This window comes from Ischnura elegans, chromosome 7, assembly GCF_921293095.1.
Source record: "Ischnura elegans chromosome 7, ioIscEleg1.1, whole genome shotgun sequence".
Taxonomy (NCBI): domain Eukaryota; kingdom Metazoa; phylum Arthropoda; class Insecta; order Odonata; family Coenagrionidae; genus Ischnura; species Ischnura elegans.
Window position 1 is genome coordinate 116,746,363 of NC_060252.1, and position 22,822 is coordinate 116,769,184.

Genomic DNA, 22,822 nt, shown 5'->3' on the forward strand with positions numbered 1-22,822 from the left:
GATGTTCGATCTTCAGGTTTTGAGGGCCATCACGTTTTATCAAGGAAGATTGAGGGCCTCTGCATTTGAACTAGTACAGCTGCTTCTTTGAGTAGCTATGGTAAGATGATGTGTGATCAAGTGAAATTAGAAATACAGAGCAAAAGTAAGGTTTAGTCAGATTAGTAATTTTTCCATTGACTGCATTTATAAGTCAGAGAAAATTCTTCTATTAATTCCCAGAGCAGCTAATATTATAGGAATCAGCATGTTTAAGATAATGAGGTCAGCTAATGAATACTATTGAGCAAGAAACATAATTTAGATGTATCCATACATCGGATATACAGCTACATACATGTGTATATGTACATGTACAGCTGTAATACACGTGTATATGTACATATACAGCTGTAATACATGTGTATATGTACATATACAGCTGTAATACACATGTATATTAGCTGTATATGTACATATACAGCTGTAATACACGTGTATTACAGCTGTATTTTCCAGAAAAATACAGCTGTAATACATGTGTATTACAGCTGTATGGCAGGACTTTTGAGCTACTTATACACGTGTAATACAGCTGTATTACAGATGTATACATCAGCTATACACCATGTATAATGCATGTAATACAGCTGTATTACAGGTGTATTACATGTTTTGTGTTATCTGGGCATTATTACAAAACGTATTTCAAATATTTGGACAAGGATAACTATTTTCATTATATAACGCATAATTACATACATAGAATATACAATATACCTTTTATTGTAGACTTTTTAACCCACCTTTCTTAGTAGAAACTCTACTTCCTCACACCTCATAAGCCATTTTTTTACTGCGGATGCAAATCCCCATCTTTTTTCCGAGTTTGCTACATTACTCGGCAACATGCTAAACAATTTAGGCCCTAAGTAATTGTACGACTGTCGATAAATTTCGGTCGTCGGCCTAGGTATATGGAAGTTTCTCCAAGCTCTAATGTCATAGTTTTGTGGTCGGGCCTTTTCACCACTACGGTTATAGAATATTCTAAGGACTTTATAAATGAATAAATGCCTTAGTGGGAGGATATCTAATTTTTTGAACAGAGGAAATGAGTGGCTTTTCCTATATGATCGTGTTATAACCCTGATAACCCTTTTTTGCGCCACTATCAATGGATTAATGTTGATAAAATATGCTCCACCCCAGCAGGCTATTCCGTATTGCAATCTTGAATTAACGAGAGCATAATATACCATTTTTAACACTGATTCAGGGCATATGTATCTGAGGAAGTAGAATTTTCTTACAATAGAAATCATTTCTGATTTTAATTTATTTATGTGAGACTTCCATTTACAATTTTGGTCAAAATATATACCTAAATATTTTATGTGACTAACCTGTTCTATCAAAATACATTTATCACAGGAAGTGACATTATCTTTTATACAATTTGCACATTGATAGTATAGTTTACTTTTGTTTGAGGTAGATTTACTCATGCTAAACATAATATATTTCGTTTTTTCACTTAACAACATATAATTAGCCGAAAACCACATATTGAGTGTTAATAGATCACTTTGTATGTGTTCATATAGATCATCAACACTATTAACAGAGTAACTTAGTGCAGTGTCATCTGCGAATGACGTTAATTGACCTTTAAACCTGCCAGCACATAAATTGTTTACATATATTAAAAACAGTATGGGTCCTAACACAGAACCCTGTGGCACACCACAGGTGAGTCGAATCTTTTCGCTGTAGCAATTTTTGAGACGCACACATTGATCTCGATCACAAAGATAGCTTTGAAACCAATCATATGCGGTTCCACGTATTCCCGCTTCCCATAATCGATTCATTAGTATATTATGATTAATGGAGTCGAAGGCTTTGGTAATGTCTACAAATAAGCCAGCAACTCTACAGTTCTTATTCAGTCCGTCGTTCAGCTCTGAACAGAATTTTAATAATGCATCCTCTGTACTCTTACCACTCATAAATCCAAATTGGTTTTTATTGAAAAAACTATGCTTATTTAGAAATTTAAGAAGTCTGACTTTAACAACTTTTTCTATTATTTTAGCAAATACAGATAATAGGGATATTGGTCTGTAATTATTTACGTTCATTTTATCACCTTTTTTAAAAATTGGTATCACTATTGCAGTTTTTAATTGTTTAGGAAATATTCCAGTATACATACTCTGGGAGGGGTGAATCAATTTGCACAGTTGTTCTCTGGGTATTGGAACTTTATTCCAAAAGACAAAAAAAAGAATGATACACCATACACGAATGCATCTAGCGAACTTCGCACCATGACTGCGGCCAACCGACCGAACCGACACACACGTACCGTCCAACTTGGACATACTCGACTGACTGCTCTAGCCCGAGCAGGCCACACACCTTCTCCCACACCGCAATATCGACAGTCAATTGTCAAAGCATATATGAGAAATTGTCTCAACTACAACACCCCTCCTCAATTTCTCATACATCTTAAATTTAACCTATGCTTGCAAAACACTTTTGCTGATAACCCTTTTGTCAGTACATCCGCCTCCTGTTCAGAGGAAGGCACATATTCAATGTAGATAACCTTAGAGTTATACAAGTCTTTTACAAACTGATATTTTATATCAATGTGTTTCATGCGTTTTCTCTTCCAATTTTCTACAGTCTGAATACATGATTGATTATCTTGGAAAATTGTTATTGGATCCTTCATATTAACATTCATTTCAGACATCAACACTTTAAACCATAACACTTCAGTCGCAGCTGCCGCTAAAGCAACATACTCAGCCTCAGTAGAAGACAATGCTACTGTACTTTGTTTCTTTGTGTTCCATACAACTAGATCACCATACATTTTCAATAAATAACCAGATGTTGATTTTCTATCACTACAATTTGCAAAAGCTGCATCGGCATAGCACAACAAAGGTGTACTTGAATTACCTTCATACTTTAAACCAAAATCAAGTGTCCCTTGAATGTACCTCAAGATTCTTTTTAAGCCTTTCCATTGTATTTCAGTGGCATTACTTTGAAATTGACTATAGAAATTCACTGCAGCACAAATATCAGGTCTTGTTCCTAGACATGCATACATCAAACTTCCCACTAGTTCTCTATATGGTTTAACACCAATGATACATTCTTGAGATGTCACATCGTTATCTGGTTGGAGTTCAATTGGAGTACTCACTGGTTTACATGATTCCATATTAAATTTAGTCAAAACTTTCTTTAAGTAATTTGTTTGATTAATAAACAGACCATCACTAGTAAAAGTTACCTTAATTCCCAAGAAATTACTGGTAACACCTAAGTCTCTCATTTTAAATTCACCCATTAACTTTTGTTTCACCTCATTTAACAAATCACTATTATTTCCTGCAATTAAGAAATCATCAACATAAAGCAGTAGGTACATTACATCCACTTCACTTCTCATTATGTATAAACATTCATCAGCTTTACTGCTTTCAAAACCCAGTGCTCTTATAAACTCATCAAACCTTTTATTCCACTCAAGGGGTGCTTGTTTTAAACCATATAATGTTTTTTTGAGTTTACACACTAAACCACTTTTGACATTCAAGCCTTCCGGTGGGTACATGTAAATTTCCTCTTTAAGATCACCATGTAGAAAAGCATTCTTTACATCTAATTGGTTGACAAATAATTTCTCTTTGTTTATGAGACATAGCAATGCACGAAAGGTTGACAAACGTGCTACAGGAGCATAAGTTTCCTCATAGTCTATCCCTCTTTTCTGTGCACAACCTTTAATTACCAGTCTTGCCTTAAGTCTTTCTACATTTCCATCACCATCTTCCTTAATGGTAAATACCCATCTACTTTTAATTGGTAATTTACCTTGCGGAAGAGAAACTAATTCCCAGGTATTGTTAAGTTCTAATGCACCAAGTTCATCATTAACTGCTGCAAACCATAAATCTTTATCATCCCTATGTTGTAGTTCAGTATAACAATTTGGAACATCATTGCAGTAATTTGTTGCAAAGAGTGACACATCACAATTATTTTTTAAGTTAAAGTTATCAAGAGTATCATCACTCTTTTCTTTCACAGTTACTTCATTTGCAAATTCAGTCTCGTTAGGATTAGTGGCTAAGGTTACGTAATCTTCTAGATATTTAGGTTTTAATTTCACTCTACTACTTCTCCTGAGTGGTTCCTCACTTTCACCACTTCCCTGTTCAATTGGTTCAATCAGCTCAGTACTCTCATCTAAAGATTTATCTTTCCATGCAATATCCCAATTTTCAGTTACTGAGTCATTGTTAGTTTCAACAAAGATTACATTCCTTCCCACAATAACTTTGTTATCTTCTAATGACCACAACCTATACCCATTATCACAGTATCCCAACATAATACATCTTTTGCTTCTTGAGTCAAATTTACTATGTGTTTGCTCCTTCGGTTTGTGAAGATAAGCCTCACACCCAAACACTCTCAATTTGCTTAAGTCAGGACGTTCACCATACCACATCTCTGCAGGGACTTTACTTTCATTAAGGGCTGTGGTAGGACTTCTATTTATTAAGTACACAGCTGTCATCACAGCTTCAAACCAAAAGGACTTTCTCAACCGACTACCAACAAGCATACATCGAGCCTTATCTAGAATTGTTCGATTCATTCTTTCAGCAACGCCATTATTCTCCGGAGTTCCTGGAATGGTTAGCTCAAATTTAATTCCTTTTTCTCTAAAGAATTTCTTTACTTGGCTGTTCACATATTCTGTACCATTGTCACATCTAAAGGCACATATTTTAGTTGAAAAACGACTCGTGACTCTAGCTTCGTACTGTTTTAAATATTCATACACATCAGATTTGGACTTTAGACCAAAAACAACAGTGAAATGTGTATAATCATCAATCAAAGTCAAAATATATTTAATACCATTATACGCAAGAGGAGTTATTGGCCCACAAACATCACTATGTATTCGTTCCAATGGTCTTGTGGTTTGAGATCTCGTTCTATTAAATGGTTGTTTCGTCTGTTTGCCCTGAATACATATTTTACACACATCTAAATTATCACATTTCAAATCACCAATACCATCAACAATTTTACAAAGATGTTTTAAATTTGCATTGCCAATATGACCTAACCTGGTATGCCAAACTTGATCACTTACACTTGAAAAAGCCTTTCTCTCAATGGCACACTCGTCAATGACAATAGGAAGTTTATAGATATTATCCATTCTATCACCAACAACAATATTTGCATTACCTTTCTTGACATAACATTTCTTATTTCGAAAATTAATTTCAAACCCTTTCTTTTCTAGTCTTGAAACAGAAATTAAATTGAACTTGAGATTTTCCACTAATAGCACATTATTCATTTCTATCTTGTTTACTTTTCCATTCACAACTGCAAATGCTTTTATATCTCCTACTTCTTTAGCAACAAGAAAAGTATCTGACTTTGCTACCGTTATTTTTATTGGATTGTCAAATTGTCTAATATTATAGATCGGAGTTCCCACCTTAACAAGATGATCTGATGCACCGGAGTCCAACACCCAGTCACTCTCAGGTGTTGCGGTTTCGCTTACCACCGCTGATGATACTGCCGTTGTTTGGAAGCTGTAGGCAGGTTCCACCTCCTCTTCTGCCACCAAACATGCATCATTTCTGCCTCCGTTGTTCCATGGTCTTCCTCTGCGACCAACTGCTCGTCCACCTCTTCCATTCGAGCGCCCATGAAACGCTCCTCCTCCAGGCTTCCAGCACTGCACCTTCCTATGTCCTCTCAAGCCGCAATTGTGACAATTGAATTTGAAGCTTTCTTTCTTCTCTCTTCCTTCACTTTGGGTCCTCTGGTTGCCCCTCCTGCAGCCAGCAAAGGCCATATTCGGGACATCTCGTTCCGAAGCGACTGAATCTCTTGTCTCTTTCTTGTGTGCCTCGTACTCCTCAATCCTCACTCTAACAAACTCCATTTTCAATTCTGTTGCAGCCAGCGATTGCAGACTAGTTACAACTGTCTCATACGATGATGGCATCGTCATCAGGAATCTTATTACGGCACCGTCATCGTCAATTTTCTCGCCGGTTTGTTTTAGGGAACGGATCAGTCTGTCGAATCTCAGGCAGTATTCGCTAAACGATTCCTCTGTTGGGTCATACACAAGCGTATGTAATTGTTTCGAAAGCATCATTCGACTCATCACAGACTTCTTCTCGAATCTATTCTCTAATGCTTTCCACACGTCAAAAGCGGTAACTTTGCTTTTGACTAGCTCCAGCTGACTATCTTGTATTCTCTGAATTATTAGACTTTTGCATTTCTTATCGTTCCTACGTAATTGCATAATGTCTTTCTGCTTCTTTTCTCGTGCGGACTCGTTGTCACTTGCTAATATTGCGTACGGTTCTGACAGGACATCGAACGACCTTTCAACATGTGACAGGACTTCCTTCTCATCTAAAAACACTTCCATTCTATATTTCCAGTCACTATAGTTCTTCCCGTCTAATAGCGGTATTCTATATCGCTCTTCTTCCATATTAGAAGTTCTAATCCACCACGTGGTCGCAAGTCACTTTCTCACTGTTTCCGGGATTTCTGGAGTTCCTGCGCTCGTAACCCCTGGGCTCCATAACCTCTGGGAGGGGTGAATCAATTTGCACAGTTGTTCTCTGGGTATTGGAACTTTATTCCAAAAGACAAAAAAAAGAATGATACACCATACACGAATGCATCTAGCGAACTTCGCACCATGACTGCGGCCAACCGACCGAACCGACACACACGTACCGTCCAACTTGGACATACTCGACTGACTGCTCTAGCCCGAGCAGGCCACACACCTTCTCCCACACCGCAATATCGACAGTCAATTGTCAAAGCATATATGAGAAATTGTCTCAACTACAACACATACTTAGATTAGCAATATGGGCAAGGACCTCCGAAATATTTGCATTTACTTCTTTTATAACTTGTGTAGAAATATTATCAACACCTTTAGATTTTTTAGACTTTAATTCCTTAATAATGCTGCTTATTTCTTTCGCATCAGTAGGAACAAAAAACAGTGAGTCAATTGAATTGGAGGTTGGGAATATTACTTTGTATTTATTCGTATTACTTTCAAAATAATTGTTCTGGGTCAATGCTTGAATTACTTTACCATAATGTGAACTAAATTCGTTTACAATGTCCTGGCACTTAGTGACAACGATACCATTACTAGTTCTCATTTTTACACAATTCTCATTTCCTTGCTTTCCTCCCGTGAGTGAATCTAAAATGCGCCATTGAGCAGCGGTATTATTGACATTACTATCAAATAGGTCCCTGTAATACTTTTCTTTGCGCTTTTTAATATCATATTCTAGTCTTTGCGTGTACGATACGTAGTACCTATTTAGCTTTTCATTTTCAGGGTGTTTCCTCATTTTTTTGTACAGAAAATTTCGCCTAGAAATTCTCCCGCATAAAGCGTAAGTCATCCATGGCCTCTTCATTCCTCCCGATCTGTTACTGTCTGACACGTATTCAGCTTTTTCAATGCAGCATTTCAATTTATTTATAAATATTTCATAGGCTTCATTGACATTTTGTTGTGAATAAACATCATTCCAGTCGCATCTTAGCAAACTATTATTTAGATGGTTAAAGTTTATCCGGCAATGGCTTCGATAAACTCGTTCGTACATATTAATGGGTACATTAATATTTAAAGAACATGATACAGCATGATGGTCTGTTAAACCCCAATCGTCCGCTCTTCCCTCATACTTATAGTTATCTCTACTTCTGCAAAAAATGTGATCTATACATGTACTACCCGTTTTGCTAATTCTAGTTGGTACTCGAATAAGCTGGTCCAGTCCATGACTAGCCATAAGGGTTTGATATTCAAAGGAAATATCGTTGGGTTGTAATATACATAAATTAATATCACCAATTACAATTAAATTCCTCTCACGAGAGATGGTTAATACATTCTCCAATTCACTCAAAAAATGTTCAACAGGGTTAAAATTAAGTCTATATGCACCAATAATGCTTATCCAAGAAGAGTCATTTATCCCTACTGATATTTTAACCATATCAGCAGTTTTTAATTCACCCAGATCAATAGAAAAACACTCATAAGTATCTGCTACATATGCAATAACTCCTCCAGCCCTGTAGTTATTATTACACACATCAAAACTCCGATAGCCACTTATTTGATACATAGATACTTCAGTGTCATTGACCCAAATTTCTGTCAAAACTATTACAGCGGGTTTTATATCGAGATTGATTAGTTGAAATACAAATTTATCAAAATTAGCTCTTAGACTTCTTATATTTTGGTGCAAGACAAGGAACCTGCCACCATTAAATCCACTATCATTAACAGTACTCTGCATTTTGTTAGTAAAGATAGGTTGAAGACATACGTAACTCACTCACAGAATGCTTACAGTTTCTCCAGGTCATCAGAGGATTTCAGAGTGATTACTTGATCATTCTCCTTTTTCCTCATGAGTATTGTCCCATGCCTTAGCCATAAATATTTGTATCCCTTTTCTTTCTTCGCAAGACGCGCAGCAGCGAAGAGTCTCCTCCGACCTGGACTCAGGCTCTCGTTTATGTACACCGGAGTATCGGTCGCCAAGCCCAGGTGCCGTGTGGAGAAGGTCCTTTTCACTCGCCTCTTTTGAAGAATTTCTTCTTTTGTATACCTACGGACGAATTTGACTATGATACCTCTCGTTCCGCCTTCGTGTCCCTTCTTTCCCAATCGGTGGCATGTGTTCACCATATCGTCGGTTATTTTTACACCAAGGGCGTCCCCCACACTTTTCACGATTTCTAAGGTATTTTCATTTGGTTGCTGGGGAATGCCGTGTATTTCAAGGTCATTAACGCGAGAATATTGCTCTTGGTCGTCTAACCTCTTTTCTAATTCACTCACTCGAGATTTTAAGCCAACATTTTCTTGCCTAAGCAAGTCTATTGTCGCTAAATATTCAGCAATCTGCGTTGAGTTTTCTTGAAGCACTTTAGTATTTTCATCTAATCTATTGTGCACAAACTCAATAGCCTTGTTCAAGTCCAATTCCATGCGTTTCCTGTCCTCTTTAGCTTCTTCTAGAAGGTTTATAATATGAGAGATACTAGCAGTGTCCGTATCCGCCAGTGGAACTACTGACATGCTCTTACGTTTTTCCGCAGCACAGGTAGGACAACGCCAACTTTGCTTTTCAGCGCCAATATACTCGATATCCTCTTTGGACAAGTGAACACAAGTAGCGTGACACTGAGTTTGACATTCACTGCAGGTAATCCTTAGCTGGCGCTTAAGAACATTCACATTACATACACTGCAATTAGCCATTTTAAACTGCGGTTTCCACTTAATATTAGTAACTCGAGCTTCTAAATTGAGTAGGAAGTTATCCTCGTAATTGAATGCACTTATACTCTGGACGCAACTGAACACATCACTGAGGCTACTGCCTGTCTCGAGCGAAGCACCAGCCCACGTCTGTCTCGCGTGGAAGCTCAACCATGACCGTGTAATATCACCTCAACAGTTTCCGCAAAATATTTTCACATTATAAAGCAGTCCGAAATACTTTTATTTGTAATCAGTTTGTAATTATATGTTTATTCATTATAAATTTTATTTTGATTTTTCATTCTGAATTATTTAACCATTTTTATCCTGTGAAAGGTTACCCACTTCAAAATCAATCCTTAATTTTTCCTATTTAAACAAATATATAGTTCCATTTAATTGGAATTAATTTTTTATTTTAATAAGTATTATAAATTAATTGAATATTATTTTAATTTCCCCTGCACTACGGGAAATGTTATTTTTCACTCGAAGTTTTTTTAAATCTAATTTAAAGGTGAGCCTTATTACTCTCTAACGTCTATGCGCCATAAGAAAATTTATTGATTGATTCAGCCATGAGGCCTATTTTCTAGGACATTGATTTGTCTCTTTATGAGTGTTCGTTTTTTTCCATTGCAGAGTTCGTTGGATTGTCTTGTGTGAGTTGACTACTCGAGGCCTCGGTGAAAGCACGTGCAAAAAGATCGAAAGAATGCAGCTCGTTGCCGCAGGCAGACGGTAAGATTTCATTCATTCCTCTTCCAAGTTTTGAGTTCAGTTCAGAACCATTATTTAGTGATCACAAAGGTATACTATAATTTTTACATTCAGGAACCACGATGATAAAAGTAATGAATGCGTAATAAAATAAATAAATAAATTTCACTTTTCCAACGCGAAAATATTTAATTAAACCGCACCAAAAATTAAGATCTAGCGCTATTTTTGCTACACTCACAACACTTAACCCATTAATGCCCAGACGTATCTTTAGATACGTCATACTTTAAAAATTCCTAAATACTCTTTAGTATGTTGTTTTCGCAATTTATTTATGTAATATGAAAAAAGAAAGTCTTAAAATGGTATAAAAGTGATTTCGGTTATTTAAGCCAATATTTGCAATTGTTATGCTTAATTTCACATGGCTGATGATGAACTACTCTGAAATCGCTACGCTATGGTCATGTGAAAATTTAATTTTCGTACAAAGTATTTTAGTTATCTGAATCCAGTTTTTACCTGTTTTATCTTAAATATATAAGAAATATTATCTGTATAAAGAAATTCATTTTTCTTTCAAGCTCATTAGAAAACTAATCAGTAAAGTTTTGACGTATCTAAAGATACGTCTGGGCACTTGTGGCACTAAAAATTCAAGTTTTGACTTATTGGTATGTTTCATTTTATTTATTGATTAAATAAATAAATAATTATTTTACAAGCCTAATTATGTGATAGCTTGAAGACAATTTTATATTTCTGCCATTTCATGAAGTATAATATTGAACAATTAGGTAAATACAGCAAAAACAGGTATTTTCTCAGAATTGTGGTGTATCCTCATTTGAATTGTGATAAATTACCTTCAATGGAAGCATGAAATGATTGTATTGTAATGAATATCAGTATTGAATTTCTGGAGGCGCAAATGCTTGCAATATCAAGTTGCCTATCCTAGCACAGTAGCGGAAACATAAAAAAAATTTCAAGGGGGTGCAAAAGATATCTTGAGCTACCTATACTTGTATCGTAACGAAAAATAATCAAGTCACATTCAAAGTTTAGGAAAGTTATTTAAAATGATTATACACATATATGTACAAGGTAATGCTATCTTATGATGTGAAGGAGTTACAATTGTAGTTCTGCAATGTTAGACAATGCAGGCGGCCACGTAAGAGGGGGGCGCGCGCCCCCTTCCCCTATGTTTATCTGCCACTGTCGTGGCATCACTTGTATTCTTTATCGCCGACGGTGGAATGGATTGATTACTTTGCTTCTCGTTAAAATTTCCGCTGGCAATGAAATCCAATTGGCAAGCCAGAAATCGGTGTAGGAAATAAGTAAATTTAGTGAACATTGGTAAAGAAACTATGTACCACGCTATGTCACCCAAAAGTTTGTATTTTGTATTCGAGTCTCCGATGGATACACCCGACATAAGGAGGAATCGGTGCTTTAAAAACTTCTCTACCATCTCTTTTGTAAATGATTTTTTGTTACTTTTGTTGCACACCCCTTGCTATGTGAGTCAGGAAAACATCATAGGGGCTCCCATTTACCGCTGAGAAGAGAAGACGTAACTTCGTGTATGAGCAGAGGTGAAACATATCTGAAATAGCTCTACCATCAATGCTGTCAAAACAAAAATTCAAGGCAAGTTTTCTGAACAATTGTTAAAAATGTTAGTACATTCGAACCCACAAATCGAAGAAATTTATAAAGGAATATCGTTACTCTCAGGTTACCACCGTCTTCCTAGTCGATGGCTTTATCGGAGGTCATTTCCAGACTGCACCATTGGAATAGTTTCTCAATCAATGCGAAGGAACAAGTTTGAAGAAATTTTAAGGTTTCTGCATTTGTCAGATACTTATTATAATCGAAAGAATGATGGCAAGGATAGGCTACATAGAGTTCAACTTTTGTTTGAGATTTTAATCAAGACTTTTAAAATTGTAAGCCCTGGAGGATACTGTTTGGTGGATGAATCAATCAACCCCTACTATGGTAGATACGGCTGCAAGCAATGCATTAAAGGGAAAGGAGTAAGATTTGGGTTAAAATTATGGTGTATTTCTGAATCAAGTCAACCTTTACCATGCTGGAGCGAACCTTGAGAGAACAGATCTTGGTCAAGGATGAGATGTAGTTTTAGGACTCGTGGATGAGTGTAAATTACCACCAGGTACAAACATACTTGTTGACAACTTATTCACCTAAGAAAAGCTGCTTAGAAAGTTGACTGGAATGAGCTTGTGTGGCACTGGAACACTTCGTGAAAATAGAATCAATAATGTATATAACCTACCAGAAAAAGCAGAATTTCAAAAATCAAAAGCTGTAAAATTTCAAAATGCAAATGCAAATTGTTCACGCAAGAATACTATAATAATACTCAACATTATATTATTTGATGAATAAAAATTAAAATTCACAATAATTACTTCATTACTATATTAAGAAACTACTGATGAAGGCATTAGTAATGAATTATATAGCAAAAACGTGCATTAACACAATTAAATGATAATGTACATTTTTTTGACCCCTTAAGTGCCCAGACGTATCTTAAGATACATATAGGATTAAGTACTATGCAAATGTTAGAGATTTTTTGAAACATTTTTTTCCCGCATCAAATATGATGTCTAATCATAATTTAAGCAAAAAAAGTAAAATATTTTGAAAAAAATCTCCTGGGCATTAATGGGTTAAATCCCGCGCTGAATCTCAAGGCATTGATTGGTTGACGACGACGATAGCGTTTGCTTTCATATATTTCGGTTTGATACCTCATTTCCATTAAATTTAATAATTCGAATGAAGCACAATTATGGGGATTTTCGTGAATCTATCATAAGTATTTACTTTTCTCTTTAATTTTCTCATTGTAATGTGGAGGTCGAGGTTTCCATATTGGCCTTGCTTTTGGTAACTCAGTGACCGTCATGCGCGCTCAAGTAATTACTTCCTCGGAGACCCTACCTGGGGGAAACATGAGATTCCGGTAATATTTTCTACCTTTCTGAATTTTTCCATCAATTTAATGAGTATAAGTGACATATTTTACAAAAAGTCGCAACAATAATGTTACAATGATTGATACTCTTTTCTGTTTAATTTTGGGTACTTAATTTCTGGTGACGCGTTTTTCCTTGCTATTAAATATTTATTAAGCCAATGGTGTCGGAAAAAAATCAGTATATATTTTTCATTTTTTTTCGGCTGTTTTTTTCTGAAGTGATACTTTGACCTCTGGCTCTTTGCATGATCTTGAGAATTAACTTATATTATTTCTTTCGTATCAGAAGACTTAATTATTAAATTACATCCTAAAAGAAATTATTAAAATACATCCTCCTGGATAGGTGTTGTGTCCTTATTATGGATGCCATATTTGTAACTTTCGTCTTTTTAAATAATTTCATCGTATTGATTTTATAATTTCATTATTGTTTTCCAATTCATATAATAGTACATATATTAAATGCAGAATGGTGTATATTTGCTATCAATTTTTAGTAATACCAATGAAGTCCAAGTAAGTCGTAAAAAAGGTATATATATATAACAGACTCAGCTCACTGTAATGATTTCCGGGAAAATTTTTAATATTGCTTGATCATATCTTTAAAATGTTTAAAGAATAATGAAAATACATTGAAATATCGCCAATGAGATAAGCGTCAAATAATTTGGAATTACCCGCTCTTGCATTTTTTTAATTATAAAAATTTCTTGACAATTACAAAGTTAATATTTTCTCAACGCCTTCCTCGAAATGATATTTCTGAGCTGAGAGTCAACTTTTTAGGTCTCCCCTTCGTTGGATTTTCAGATTTTTTTTGTTATATTACCACAGGTCATGCTTGTGGACAACGACAGCGATTGCTTTTGGAGACAATTGTGGAGGTCCATGAAATGGACACCTGAAGGTTACTGCGCCGACAACTAGAGACCTGATTTATCGTGAGGAAGGGAAGAATGAAGATAGGAAGAAAGAAGACACCAAGCCTGAAGATAGTTGTTTTTTTTTGCATTTTTTTGTTGCAATTATTGTACAGGGTGTTTGTATATTTTTTATTTATGCATGTATTTTTTCCAGCTATAGATAGGATTTGCGGCAGGAGAGTAGGGACTTTATATTGCGTCCTACCGTGGAGTAGAAATAACTCAGATTAGGCAGGTCTTCGTATATCGTGGCCACGATTCCGTATTTAGGCGTTTAATTAATTCAGGCGTATAAAGAAGTATTTAGGTAGGCAGGGCTGTGCGAATGGATGAATGTGACTTTATGAATGAGTGAATGGAATGTGATTTTATGAATGAGTGAATGGAATGTGATTTTATGAATGAGAGGGTGGAATGTGATTTGATGAATGAGTGAATGGAATGTGGTTTATGAATGAATGAATGAATGATATTAGTAGTAGTAGTGCTTGATTGTTATGAATTGCTCATTCTTTTTTGTGTAGTTTTTTTATTCTTATTAATTTTGGTCGTAGTGTAGTGCATGCCCCCCTCAAATCCAAACTGTTCCCTCATCGTGGGGAGGGGGTGTAACAGGGATAAGTCATTAATTTACGCCAAATGCTTACAAAATTGCACCCTTATTGGGAATGTTATAGATTATTTTTTCTTTCAAAGTTTATGGTTTTTCCGCATCAGTTGCAAATTGTAAATGTTATTTGATAACATGCAAATATGACTTATCCCTGGCTAAAACAGTTGGTGCATTTGTGATTTGTATTTAAATATGTGAAATCATTGAATATAATATATTATATGACGCTGTGTTCTTTATTCCAGTGCTAAGTACTATTTGCATTACTGTTTTTGTGGTTTTTCGATAATATTGTACAGAGCCTTCTTTTATTTTTGTAACTATTGCTTGTATTTTTGCCAGCTATAGTTTAGACTTGGGGCAGGAGAGTAGGGATTTAATATTGCATCTGACAGTTGTTTAGAAATGACTCAGAATAGGCAGGTCTTCGTATTTGCGACCATGAAAATATAATTAAGTAACACCTTGACCAGAATAAATTGTAGCCATTGCTAAGGTCAATTTGTATTATTGTTGTTGATAATTTGTCTCAATTTTTTTAATGATATTATTTTAATAGCATTTAAAATTATTAATTTAAGAATTTTAAATACTATTAAATTGTGTGCATGTAATTTCTCCCAACTACTTTGTACAAGTAAAGGCAATAAAACTATTTTCTGTATACAATTGACTATGTTACAAAGGAGATGTTGTAAAAATAAAATATTTTATTGTTTATAAAAATAAAATATTGTGATTGGTGACATAAAATATTTTACATGTAATTTTTGTGAAAATTAAAGTGCTGGCACAAATCCAGTAAAATGGAATGTCTTTAAAGCATTGACAAAATTTTACATTCGCCAGTTGACAATTAACCTAAATAAAGTGAACATTTTCAGAAAGCATCCATCAAGTGCAATTACATTGGGCATATATTGTGTGCATAACTATATTTTAATTCATTCAACTGTATGCAAATAGGCAATTTGTTAGCATTGTTAATCCATTTTTGTGATGATAATAGGACATTGTTACACAAAAAGAATAATAACATGTATTTTTTTGGCTACAGTTTAGATTTGGAACGGGAGAATATGGGTTATATATTAATTATATAATGCTGTCGATGGTAAATAACTCAACTAGGCAGGCCTTTGGACATCGTGCAATGAGTCTATATTATGGCGTTAGTTAGTCTATATTCAGGCGTGCATGTTTAGGTATTTAGTTAGGTAGGGCTTTAACAATGGAGGAATGTAATTTTGTGAATAAGTGTAATAGTACTGGTAATGCTTGATCAGTATAAATTGATTTTAATAATGTATGTTTTAATTTTTTATAACCATAGGGGTGTTCTGGGGACATAAACATCCCTCATATTTCTCCCCTGGAGGTAACTGTCTGCAACGCATCTGCTGAAAAGACCACAAACCCTCCAGCACTCCAATTTTCAAATTATGTTGTTACATTTCGTATATGTAACGACTTACGTATTCCAGTAATCAATGAATTGTTATAATGCTGAAAGATTATTTCATCGTTAAGTAGCTGAAAAGTTTGTAACGAGTGTATCGTTGTCTGATACCTCCGAAGCGACAACGACAAAAGAGAATCAGTAAAGGCAAACCGCATAACACCCAAACTCTTAGTACCTTTCTGGTTATGTGGCTGATTGAGAACTCGGCAGCGATCTGCCACGTCAGTTCAACCATGGCAATCAGAGCCTCATTTGCATAGCAAATTTGTATTGTGTTTTTTTTAATATCTAACACTGTTTGACAGTAAGATGGAGGGGAAGGGGCTTTGGGATATTAGCCTCGAATATTTATACATATGAGATGAAAATATTCCAGGTTGGGCACGCACAGTACAAGACAATTTAATAAAAATCTTAACTAACTCTGAGGAAGGTGGTAGTTGCCCCTGAAAATTTATTTATTTTCATCTTTAAGTGTGTATTTTACTGTGTGCGCCCAACCTGGGACATTTTTGTGTAACACACATCATAGAGGAATATCCTGAAATATTTATACATATAATGGTAAGCAGGGGCGGATATAGGAATTTCTTTCTTGGGGGGGGAGGCACAAGCGTGACCGTATTCAGGATTTTGTTCTAGGGGGCACAAGGATACTTCGTAATACAAAGCGAACGCAATGATAATGGGACCGTATTAAAAATATTGCAAATTTTTTTGAGGGTCTGGGGGGGCACGGGCCCTCGTGCCCCCCTATGATGGTAAGTTATTAGTTATATTTATATATTGTCACTTCTTGGTAGGGTAAGGTAGGTACCCCAAAAAACCAGATGCAGTAATATCCAGTATTATATGTACATATTTGAGTGTGCAAGAGCAATCTCATATGGTCACTAAGTGTCATACATCGCCGTCGAGAGCGGCGAGACAATTCCCGCAGCCGCTCCCGTGCGAACTCCCGTCCCCCATCCAGCGACGGGCTATGCTGTTATCACGCGAGGTTTGCGGAGAAGGCGCATCGCTGTGTGTCCCCATGTAGCTTCGCGGAAAACATGTAGGGTAGTTGGTAAACGCGGCAAGCGCCCTGCAGTCAGCCGCCTTTTCATCACTGACGCCACCTCTGAACTGCAGCATCTCATCGACTCTGGATCGGACTTGTAGAATCCTGGAGGGAAAACTTCGCTGTCGCTTATATCCTTCATAAGTCAACTCTCTGTTCCTATGACCATGTCTGCGTCCTGAAATTTACACCCGATTTTAGCACTCTTGTTTATAACGCTATGACAGTTAATTGCGACAAAGTTAATGTCATAGTCATAATGTCAAAGTTATGTCATATGTCAAAGTTAATGTCATATGTTAGATTACCTTTCGGTCGGTTCTTTTCTTCACTGTTCATAAGATGAATGTATCACTATGAGAGTGCTAATCAATTTAGATATAATAGCTTTCCCTGAATTACTGCTCCTAAATTTACTTCATGTGATGTGAGGATTTACGCATGTGTGGATCACCTCGGGGTCTACATTTAGAAAACTTTACTCCTTAAAAAAAATCCAGTATTGAATTTTTCGTAGTCACCATCATTATTATGTTGATAAAATAAACTGCATTCTTTTGCAATAATATTGTTTAAAAAATGAAAAAAATTGATCACTTCGGACTTGATCCCTCGCAAAATTCTCATGAAGTTACAGCGCATAGTATAGACCTATGCGGCTACGGAGCCACGTATTGGTAACAGGTAAAAGGTGAGTCCAAATATGAATCCAAAGATAGGAAATGATATCTGCGGAAATCAAAAAGAGAATTTTCTCCATTAAAATTTTTATAACGACAGCAGTGTTAAATTAAGTTAATATGCGTTTAAATGGATTTAAAAAATTGTTACTGCCATCCCATGTAACTGAAAAAAAAAATTTTGCCGAGAGGTTCGAAACACCTACTTCGGATTACTACCGCGGTAAGTCTGCTCCTTCACCACTAGTCCATCTCACACGTTGACTCAGAAGCCTCGCCTCGCCGGAATTTCTGTTTTGATTATTATCACTAGCCCCAGCCTTCTGGCTGTCTCCAGTGGATTTCTGTAAATGTGGTTTCTGCTATTTAAATAGTCATTTTCTTTTCAGTATTTCTGATTGTTTTTTTTTTTTAATTATGGGGAAGGGATGTGGTTTGGGATTAGGGCCGAGATTGGCGTACGATGTCTGGAGCCTGGGTCCGGGGTATAGTCCCAGAGATCTACTAATTTGTCGTTTCCTGTGCGTGTCAGAGATTTCTTGAATACATGAATATTTGCTTAAAAATGTGGAACGCTTCACGATTTTGCGTGTCATCCTTGCGCAGGGTCCATGCTAATCTTCTCTGTATCGTTCCAATTTTAGTATATGTTCCGCCGAAGCGAGTACGTTGACTCAGAAGGGGATTCATTACGATCTTTGTCAGGAAAGGGAATGAACCAGTATTCTAGTGTCACTAAATCAAACTGAATTTTAACACTCAGTGGCATTATTTGCTGTGATATTGCGGCGGATATTTTATGTGTATGTTTTGTTCGCTATCGCTTATCGAAAAGCTTCAGCGTTAATTGTAAGACAACATACTTCGACGGATCGGCCAGCTTACGAGAGAAGGTAAATTGACTTTCTGGACGTAGATTTATTATCTAGCATGAGCTGCACAATTTATGTGGTATTAAACACTGCACATACCTCGCATACATTTCCCTTTAATGATGTTGTTATAAAAAATATTTCGGGAAGTGGGAATGTTGTTCAAATTTCCCTCCCACTATAGAAAATACGAAAACTCGATTTCAAAACTGCGGCGAAAGTGGCGCCGCTCCATTTGTTGCAATTCTTTTGAATCTGACTGTACATATTGGTATTCCTCACAATGCCCAATGGAAATATGTTTTGTATGTAGTCTCACGTTCGATATATATCGAATATGCTTTTTCTTCAAATATATCGAATTGCTAGAACATATAAGATTTTACATCCAAGGACATAGTTGACCAGGAATAATATAGTAGATACCCATAGACTGGAAGTTACACCAATAGGATTGCGGATTTTACAGTACAGATGGCAGTATTTTCGAAAGATCGATTCGATACTTATAGCAAATACGCAAATTTGCATAACTTGATTGCTATATAAGTTGGACCAAAGAAATTTTGGGAATGGGTATATCATGATATTCCTCACAATGCCCAATAGAAATATGTTCTGTATATGGTCTCACATGCGATATATATCGAATCTTCATTTTCCAAATTATATCGATTTGCCTTAACATTTAGGATTTTACATCCACAAGCATTGATGACCAGGAATTATAGAGTAGATGACGATTAACAGGAATTATAATGTACAGCATTGCGGATTTTACAGTGCTGATGGCATTTTAATCGAAAGATCGAATCGATTATTGTAGCAAATACGCAAATTGGCATAACTTGAATAGTATATGCGTTGGACCAATGAAATTTGGTGAATGGGTACAACTTGGTATTCCTCATAATTCCCAATGGAAACATTTTTTGTATATAGTCTCTCATTCAATATATATCGAATCTGCTTTTTCTTAAAATATATGGAATTGTTATAACACATAGGAATTTACATTAACGGGCAAAGTTGACCAGGAATTATATGGTAAATGGCCATAGACCGGAATTAAAATCAAAAGCATTGCGGATTTTACATTACAGATGCAGTATAGTCGAATGATCGAATCGATTATTATAGAAAATACGCAAATTGGCATAACTTGATTCGTATATCCTTTGGACCAATGAAATTTGGTGAATGTGTACATCCTGATATTCTTCACAAACCCCAATCGAAATATGTTTTGCATGTTGTGTCTCATTAGATATATATCAATTCAGCGTTTTCTTAAAATATATCGAATTGCTATAACATGCAGGATTTTACATCCGCGGGCGTATTTGACCATGAAATATAGGATAGATGACCAAACGGGAAGATAAATCAATAGGATTGCGAAATTTTAATTTCACGTGTCAGTATACTTGATAATTCGATATGATTATGGTAGCAAATATGCAAATTTTCGTATCTGTCTAACTAATGATGTTAAACCGAAGAAATTTTATGAATATGTTTATTATAGCATTGTTCATGCTGCACCAATTAAATATATTTGCTTTCCAAGCCCCCATTCGACACATATCAAATCTACGTTTTTGTGAAATATATCATAGAATTTAACATCAACGGGGACAGTTGAACATTCTTTGCTTCTTTCTCCAATTCAAGTTTCTTAACCGTATTCATATATTTATTGTAATCAATTCGTTTTCTTGTTATAAACCTTCCTTAGATATAAAAAATTAGAGCATTGAGAGACATACATCGTCAGTGGAATCCGAACATTACTTCATTATTTGAGACATATATATTCGGATAATCATTTCATTAGTCTCTGTTCGTTTATTTTCTAAAAAGATGTTTTTAATTTCATTTAGTTTGCTGTATTCAAACATCATAAATAAAAAATGGGTGAGAAAATCACGAGGTGATACAATCCTACGGTAAGGGCAGAAATACGAAAAATCGGCTACATTTCATAAGTTCATCTACCATACACTATATTTTTCTACACAACGTAAATCATTCACATCAAAACGGTTTCCCGAAGCATTTATCACCGTGGTTACTAAGAAGGTCTTAAGTAATGTTGACTGTGAATGAGAGTATTGCCCGCCTATTTCACTCATTTAAACGTTATTGTGAATGTTTTATTAGCCATTTAAACCACTCATGTGCACATGACTCGACAACACTTGACACAACTATGTTCCCACCCCCCGTTTGATGAATTCAAGCGCCTATATACTCGTTCTTTTATATATCTAGATAGATTTCATCAAACAATAAAATGAGCCAGATATCGAATTTTTTTATTAATCAAGTAATGTAATATGATGAATTTATTGTGGAAACGTGGTGGAAGATATTTCTTTTTAAGAATGGCCCATATTCACAAGTTTTTGATATTACGCGCAGTCAACAATTTTGTGTATGCCTGCTCTTTTTTCGATATCTTAAATTATTTGGACGAATTAACTTAATTTTCAGTGCAATAAAGAGGAGAAGTAGTAAAAGAAAGCTGTCGGCGTAGATGACAAGTGCTGTTTGTAAAAAATTGGCGTGAATTGTAGCAGAAAACGAGAGAAATGAGCGGTTCGCCGTTTCAGCACGTGCGAAATTGTTCCTTTTTTTTTTCATTCGCTTCAACCTCACGCCACACAGGTTCGAACGTCGACAAGTAGTAGAAAGGGTTAATATTTTAGGAAGAAACCATACCAAGGATCCCACTTAAGGCTTTGAAAGAGTTATTAGTAAAATTAGAAATTGCAATATTTCCACTGATTTTATTATAATAAAACTCAGTGGAAATACTGCAATGTTTTCCACTGAGTTTCCACTGCAATGAAACTTCCACTATATCTTGCCCAACATCATACAAGATACTTTGAAAGAGCTTATCGATGAAAAAATTTCAGTGGTCACTGATGAGCATGGAAAATAACGAATGGAATGGTGGTGAATGCGCAGTCATTTCCTGTAAATTCAACCTCATGAGCAAATACATATGTACGCAGACAACAGCTTTCCCCAATAGCAAGCAAGAGTAGCCCAGCTGGCTCAATATTGTAAGAAATACAACTGACTCTGTCTACCATCTAAATGCTAAGGGAATGCTAAAATCTAAATTGTCTGCTAAGGGAATGTTTGAAACAATCAGAGGAGAAAAATCAACAGTTTGAAACAAACAATATTGAGGTTCTCAAGCATTGTCTGCTAAGGGAATGTTTGAAACAATGCTTGAGAACCTCAATAAATATATTCCCTTAGCAGACAATGCTTAAGAACCTTAAAATAATATTTCTTTGATTAATCTGGCTTTGATGTTCCTCGGTCTTCAGGTGCAAGGGTCCAAATTCTCTCCTTGAATTAAGGCTCAAATGTGTGAAATAAAACCAATCTTTTTCAGGATAAAGTATCGAATTGTTTACTTTCACTATATTAAAATATTCAAACCTGAAATAGGATAAGTATTGGTAACAAAATTGGCACTCTTATATTTTAACATGAGGTATCTAGATGGGCACCACTGATTCTATGGCTCTGAAACAGCTTTTGATGGTAGATGCACCACTGATTCTATAGCTCTGAAGCTACTTTTGATGGTAGATAATTTGCTAGGAGGTTTTAATAGTACATAACCTGTGTTTGGCTACGAACAGCACTTAGGCAATAAAGTCGCAATTTTTTCCGTTGAAGGCTACACATCAGAACACACAGAGAAGAGAAGACTTCTCTTGCTTACGGTGCCTTTCCAAATCTTTTTCTATCAAAAGAATGAGAGGTCATTTTACTTTAGTCACAAAAAGTACAATGATTAGTAAACTTCCACATTCTAAAGGCTCATTTGCCTTACAAATTCATAAATATGTCATACCATCTTATGAGCAAATCAGTCATTCTCACTATTTTACCCACACGCGCTGTATTGGTTGCATCAATTTGCCTTTCTCAGCATCCAAAGAAAACTCAAACAGTATCTTGTATAGGGGAAACTGGGGCACAGTGGGACAGTTTTAGCATTTCATTTTTATTTCCCACAGAATTATTGGAAA

At 35.7% G+C, this 22,822-nt stretch overlaps 1 non-coding gene across 1 annotated transcript; it reads right to left on the reverse strand.

Moving 5' to 3' along the window:
- Nucleotides 1-18,450: 18,450 nt before the first annotated feature.
- LOC124163111 lies at nucleotides 18,451-18,557 on the reverse strand. Its single transcript, XR_006865720.1, has one exon. It is a non-coding gene; the product is annotated as a U6 spliceosomal RNA (small nuclear RNA).
- Between the last annotated feature and the right edge of the window lie 4,265 nt (nucleotides 18,558-22,822).